Source organism: Brachionichthys hirsutus, chromosome 5 (genome assembly GCF_040956055.1).
Source record: "Brachionichthys hirsutus isolate HB-005 chromosome 5, CSIRO-AGI_Bhir_v1, whole genome shotgun sequence".
Classification (NCBI taxonomy): domain Eukaryota; kingdom Metazoa; phylum Chordata; class Actinopteri; order Lophiiformes; family Brachionichthyidae; genus Brachionichthys; species Brachionichthys hirsutus.
In genome coordinates, this window is record NC_090901.1 from 16,296,013 (window position 1) to 16,302,647 (window position 6,635).

Below are 6,635 nucleotides of genomic sequence, written 5' to 3' on the forward strand. Positions count from 1 at the left end.
GTAACTGGACTTCTGGACAGCTGCAGAGCTTTGATTGAAGATAATATCTCGGCCTTGTTCTTAAAGTCTCGGAACAATCAGTCCGCTGCTTTAAAGAAACGCCTCTTTCACCATCTCTCCGTCTTGGAAGGACTTCTTGTTCGTAATGATGACGTGACTCACGCAGAACGATGCCTCGGTGGCGGCTTTCGCTTTGGAAGTAGGTTGCGTGAAAAATGACTGCTGTCCAGACAACTGGGATTTTAATTCGTTAACTTTTCTTTTTCTCAGCTCGCTTTTCGGCGGAAAGTCGGTGTCGTATTTCCCATGAACAGTCCGAAAATGGCGCTCCACATTTCCCTTCTTCGGGAATGCGATGGTAGTCTGGCAGATCAGGCACTTGTCGTCTTCTGCGTTGCAAAAGCAATAGCCCCTTACGGGCCTAAATATACCTGTCACACCTGACAGAAAGCTGCAGTCAGTGGTATCACAGACCAAGCTGACCCCCCCCCCCCCCCCCAACAGTCTGGCTTAGTGCAGGGATTGGACGAGTGTCCATAAATGATTTGAAGTAAAATTAATTTGCATTCACCGCGCATTGTCCAGCAGCTCAGACACACGCAAGGAGTTTCCTCATAAATATTTAATGCTATGAAGAAACAAGACAGTTTCTCACACACACACAAATACACACACACACACACACACTCTGTAGGTCTTTACTTAATGAGCTCCAAATGCAGCCCTTCCCTACTGTGCTGCATAGCAAGAGAAAGACGGATGCATTAGAGAGGAGATAATGGAGGAGAGCAAAAGAGAGATGCAGGCAAAGCGGTGTGGATGAGGGAAGTTGAGATGAAGGAGACCATATTTCTGTTCTTCATTTTGTGACTGAGTGGTAGGAAAGATTGTATAATTGTCTGTGGAAGGTTAACTTCTCATGAGCCTGGATCGACCGTCCTGCCGCTGTTATACAACAGAAAGGCCTTCACTAATGTGTACAGTATATATATGTATTTATGTTTATGTATATGTGTGCACATGTATTTGGCATTGTTTTATCATTTTTGGTTGTTTACGTGGTCGAAATAAATAAAAAATAAATAAATAAATAAAAACTGGTATGTAAATTAAATCCTGATTTAAAAAAAAAATCATTTTCATTTGTTTCTGTCTACTGTGCATATTATGCATATTTAGTATGGTTCACATCTTCCACATTCCTTAACCAAATATTTGAGGACAGTTTGATTTAGCTTACTAGCTCATCCTTATGGCCATATTTCCCTGTTCAAGTATAGCAGAGTGACATAAAGCTTCGAGATGGGAGTTTAAACCTAAACTTGTCTGCACATGTTGCACTGATGATCCGGCTCGCCATTAAAGCAGTAACATGCGAAGTCTAGCAAAGCTATGAGAGAGCAGCCCAATGCTCTGTGTACTGTCCAAATGCTGCAGGGGACGGTGGACGGTGGACACATTGAGAACACCTACCCTCCGTGTCACGCGTCGTCCTTCTGAAAGCTTCACTGGAGTAAAGATCAGGGCGTCACACCGACGCTGCCTTGACGTTCTCAAACCAACACCGTTAGTGTGTCTCAGTGACACACACACACACACACACACACACATCCTGTCCCATATTCTCTGTGCTGGTTCTAACTTCAGCTCCAATTATCTGGTGGCTACACAAGTATCTCCCCGAAATGGGTGGTAACAACGATCAGGCATGTCTGCAATGGATTTCACAGTTGGAGAGAAGGAAGAGGGCCAGGAATGGGCTTGGGGTGTGCGGGGGGGGGGGGGGGGGGGCATGGGCTGTGCAAATTAAAGGGAGACTAACAGAAAGTGTAAGGGCAAGAAAGATGAGTTAGGATTAAATGTGTAAGACAGCAGCAGAAGGAAACAAGGAAATAAAACACATCAACAATACAAAATGTACTGCGTTCTCATTATATGATGTCATCGATGAAGACGGCTCAAATCCATGTAGAATCAGACATTGATGCTGGTGTTTGTTTAGGAATAGTTCTTCCCTCTCTGTTACTATTTTCTGTCATCTTAAGCATCCTGAATGTTCTAATACTGCCTTTCTCTTCCTTTATGCCTCTTTCAGGTTCGTGAGGAGACGAGGGATGAGAGGTGGAGGAGGGGACGCTGCAGAAATAAAGCCCCGGAGTGGGTGAGCATGAAAAGAACCTGTCGTTTCCTTCACGGCTTAACGAATGATCTCACTGAACCGAATGCAAAATACAATTTGTGTGATTTAGAGTAAATATGAATGTTTGCAAATCTTCATTAGTTTTGCCATTTCTGTATTTAGAAACAAAAATATTACAGCAAAGGAACAGCATCATGAAAACCTAATGGATGCTTTTAAGTCTCAATAAAACTGTGAACACACACAACCACACACACACACACACACACAGCCCACGCCTGGGCCACTGAGCAACTCCATGAAGGAAGTGTCTTGTGAATCTTAGAACTTTCACATGAATAAATAACTATATGAAGAAATATATATGAGAAACTATATGAGAAATAAATGCAATAGCTGAAATTATATTTACTGTTTTTGTTATTCCAGTCGTAGATAGTAAAACCATTAAACTACATCACACCCTGTATTTCATTCATTAACTGATAAAGGTTGATTCTTCAAAAAAATTGGGTCAAAATCTGTTCTCAATTGCACATCAATTTATGTTAAAAGTTGTGGCTCTTTAAAAATAAGACCATTAGTGTTTGAGTTATTCTGAAAGGAAAATGGTTATCTTCTTAGCCGTCAGTTCAGACTCACAAGAGGAGGGTGACAGATCCAGCAGCTCATTACTCACTGCTGGGCTAAACAGCCAGCATGTTTATGTTTCAGGACTTTTTATGTCTTATAAACCCAGATGTGTTCAATGCTGAGCTGTTTTGTTTTGACTTTTATTGTCTTAATTCTTAAAAATATGTCTGAATATTTCTTTTCTTTCTCAAAATCAAATTTCATTGTCTGGGTGTGTGTGTGCGTGTGTGTGTGTGTGTGTGTGTGTGTGTGGGCTTAAACAATAGTGATGAATGTGATAAAAATAAAAAAAACAGCATTTATGATGCTTTGATCTAAGAGTTCTGATACCCTGACTTTATTTCATCTGATCACAAGTGTTGATCCGAATCAGAATCAGTTTATTGTCAGTGAGGGTTCAGACTAGGAATGTTTCTCGGTGAAGTCGTGTTACATGTAACAGTAATGACTAAATACACAAAACATACAAGTACAGACACATCAGCAGCAGCAGTAGTGGATACACAGATGTGTACTAGCAGCAGTAAAACTAGCGTCATCACGCAGTGCAAAGAGAACGGTGCAAGTTATCAGTTACAAAATAGACATAATTATTAAGTGTTCATGAGTCTTACGGCTGAGGGGAAGAAGCTGTTCTTGTGGCGGGAGGTTCTGGTCCGGATGGACCGTAGCCTCCTTTTGAGAGGGTCAAAAATCTGTTTGACATCTGTTGATAAAATCATTGAATTCAAAGAAGCTAAAACTTGTGTTTGAAGCTTCATCTTTGAGAAACAGAATGAGTTACGGGTTTATTCTGATCTCACGGTTCCTGTCAACACTTCAGTTTCTCATTCGAATCATTTTTGAGTGTTTTCCTGCATTAACAGCTCCAATCATTTCAGAGCATTCTCCACCATCCTGCACTCAGTCCAGCTCACGCCCTTCACCTGTGTTGCCTCAGTCACCTGGAGCCCACCTGGAGCCCATCAGTCTCCACCCTACACACACGCTGCTGTTCATCCTCCTTCCCAGCATTCCTGTTCTCTGCCTGAATATCCAGTCCTGATTCTGCCTGATTCTGGTCAGATTTGGCGTTCGGCGTTCTGAACGTTTCTTGGAACACGGATTTTCGAGCTGCGTGTTTAGACCCAGCAGGCTAAACTTGACAAGGGTAGCCTTGGTCATCGATCCTTCACGGAAAAGCAGCAGAAAAAGCTCATTTGTTTATTTTAATAATTGTTAATTTGTTATATTGATGGTTGCTCATTGCACAGTTCCACTGGACTGTATGCAGTTTTACTTTTGAGTGATCCGCTCATGTATTCTTTTAAAAAGGAGAGAATTTTAATTTCTCGACATTCTTCTGTAATTGCTACAGAATAGTTTGTTGGATTTTTTTTTTTAAATGGCTACAGAATAATTATTATTTTATTATTTTATGAACAAACCCTCAACTGTTGGGTTTGTAAGGTCGTGTAATTGAAAATTCAGAAATGAGATATAAAACTAAGTTGATGTTAATTTACATTGACATAATTATTAACATAATTGACATTCTCCTTTTATCCATATAAGATTGAAAAATTACCAAATTATTTCATGGAATCGAAAGCGGAATTTTAATCATAAATCGTATAACTTACTGGTTTAGGAGAAATCGCTCAACTTCATTGGCAGTAATGGAATATGTAGAAAATGTCGCAAAAGCCGTTGACCAAAAATTAAATACAGTGGGCGTGTTTGTTGACCTGAGCAAGGCATTTGATACAATCGATCATGATTATCTGTTAAAAAAATGTGAATATTATGGTCTTCGTGGTAAAACAAATCAATGGCTACAGAGTTATTTAAATAACAGACTTCAATATACATGTTGATTCTCAACGCAAGACAGTAGTTTGTGGAGTACCCCAAGGCTCAGTCCTGGGACCGAAACTATTTACCCTTTATCTAAATGATATTTTTTCGGTATCAACCCTGTTGAAAGTTATGTTTGCGGATGATACAAATTTTTTCTGTTCTGGAAAAGATTTGGTTGAATTATTGCAAGTGGTGGAAAAAGAATTTGTTTTGATTAAAAAGTGGTTTGACCATAATAAGCTATCGTTAAATGAAAACAAAACTAAATTCATGATTTTCTCAGGAAATAGAAATTCTGACAATGTAAAATTATATTTAAATGGAGTAGAAATTGAAAGAGTGTATGAAACGAAATTCTTACGTGTAATAATAGACAGTAAACTCAGTTGGAAACCACATGTAGAATATATTAAACGCAAAGTGTCAAAATCTATCGCCATACTTCACAAAACAAGAGACGTATTAAACAAAACAGCTTTGTTCCTGATATATTGTTCTTTGGTTGTACCCTACCTGTCATATTGTGCAGAAATATGGGGGAGCGCAGGTAAAACATTAATAGGTTCATTAGGAAAATTACAAAAAAAGGCTCTTAGAATAATCAATAAAGTAGGATATCTTGAACCAACCAATAATTTAAAACATTAAAATTAGTTGATATTGTGAAAATTAAAATATTGGTGATTCTTCATAGAGTGAAAAACAACAAAATCCCAAAGTGTATAAATGACTTCTTCAAATTAAGGGAATCCCGCTATAATCTGAGAGGTGTGAAGAGTGTGAAGTGTGAAATAATTAATGAATATGAAAAGTGTGTATAAATAATCATTTGATATGTAAAGCCAATCTAATTGTCTGTATTGTAGGATAGGCTTCAATAAGAATTGCTTCTGCCTATTCCTTTTTTGGTTGTAATGTATATTTAGTTTTGTTTAAGTTGTATTTATTAATTTTTTTTGTCTTAATCTGACAACCAAAATAAAAATCATCATCATCATCATCATCATCATCAAACCAGACGAACCAAAACCTGAAAAGGCTTTTTCTCTTGGCAGCCTAAACTTATACTTAATAGCTGCATTCCTGTGTACAGTAATTTCAGTTGATCATATAAAGTTTAAAATGATCGTTATTGCTGTTGGTGAACCGAAACAAGTGATGAATGCAATTAGAATTTAGTTAAACCAATTTATTCCCCATCGACTACGACTACTTTCTTCTTGTCCCGTGAGAGGTCGCCACAGCAACCCAACGTTCTCCCTGTCCTTTGCATCGTCCTCCCCAACACCAGCCACTCTCATGTCCTCCCTCACTACGTCCATGTCTCTTCTCCTGGGTCGTCCTCTAGTCCTGTCCTTTGCATCGTCCTTCCCAACACCAGCCACTCTCATGTCCTCCCTCACTACGTCCATGTCTCTTCTCCTGGGTCGTCCTCTAGTCCTGTTCCCTGGAAGTTCCATCCTAATGATGATGAATATATTTATTAGATTGAATGTTAGAGTACAAGTACAGTCAAACAGTAGCATGTATTACAGTACAAGTACAGTAAACAGTAGCATGTATTACAGTACAAGTACAGCCAAACAGTAGCATGTATTACAGTACAAGTACAGTAAACAGTAGCATGTATTACAGTACAAGTACAGTCAAACAGTAGCATGTATTACAGTACGAGTACAGTAAACAGTAGCATGTATTACAGTACGAGTACAGTAAACAGTAGCATGTATTACAGTACAAGTACAGTCACACAGTAGCATGTATTACAGTACGAGTACAGTAAACAGTAGCATGTATTACAGTACAAGTACAGTCACACAGTAGCATGTATTACAGTACAAGTACAGTAAACAGTAGCATGTATTACAGTACAAGTACAGTCAAACAGTAGCATGTATTACAGTACAAGTACAGTAAACAGTAGCATGTATTACAGTACAAGTACAGTCACACAGTAGCATGTATTACAGTACAAGTACAGTCAAACAGTAGCATGTATTACAGTACGAGTACAGTAAACAGT